We start from the raw sequence: 1037 nt of genomic DNA on the forward strand, positions 1-1037 counted from the left end.
CAATCGATTGCTGTTGTAAGGATCGACCCAATATTTCCGATTCTATACAAATAGATACGTTACTACATCGGCTACAATATTGAAGCGCTGCAGAAAATCGATCTTTACACATACGAACTAGCAATTGTCGCGCTACTGTAGCGCAACGGAAGCGCTACAAAATGTAACTCGTGTGAAAAAGCTCTAAAGGCCATCGTCGGTTATAGTTGGTTCCTAACGTTTCGATAGCACGAGGGGCCAACTTCTTCAAATGTCATTCCATCTCCTATGCTGGATACGAGTCAACAACTCCAACCGATAACGGCCTTTAAATCCGAATCAGAATAGCATTAGTTCATGATGGGTTAAATCTCATAGTTATAGAATGATTGCGTATGGATTAATTACACAGGTCTGCGAAATTTTTTTTTTGAAAAGTTTTTTTCTTAAATTGTTAATATTTGTGGTAATTGTCTTAAAAGTAATAGAAAACGATATTCATATGGTGTATACCACATCACATTAACCCACAAATGCTCAGAGAACACATTTCCATTTGAACCCTTGCCACGTAATGAGTGCGACGAAGAAATATTCGATAACCAGTGTCTCTATGTTTTTAACGATACTCTTTTCGATGGTGTTGGTTAAAGATACCTCCGACAATATTAAAGCATGGAAAAATAAAGAAAAAAAACTGATTTTTGAATTGATTTTTTTCTTAAAAAGTAATTTTTTGTGTCCTTACGACTTTTTTATATGTTTGAAACCTATATAAATCATGACCTCGATATCTAAACATGAAATAATCACCGTTGGTCAAGTCGAAATGCCATTACAAACTGTTTGATCAAACCAAGTTTAATGTAAAGTGGTGGAAGCAATACTTTCTTCTTTCAAACTCGTATTGATGACATTTTTCACTCCGACTTCCAATTTCATTCTAATTTGGACATAGAAATACCGAATAACAATGATTTTGATTTACCATAAGTCCACTGTCTTAACACTTCAACACATAACCGGCATATTTTATCGTACAGTGCATGATACCCATG

Source organism: Agrilus planipennis, unplaced genomic scaffold (assembly GCF_000699045.2).
Source record: "Agrilus planipennis isolate EAB-ADULT unplaced genomic scaffold, Apla_2.0 scaffold271, whole genome shotgun sequence".
Lineage (NCBI taxonomy): Eukaryota > Metazoa > Arthropoda > Insecta > Coleoptera > Buprestidae > Agrilus > Agrilus planipennis.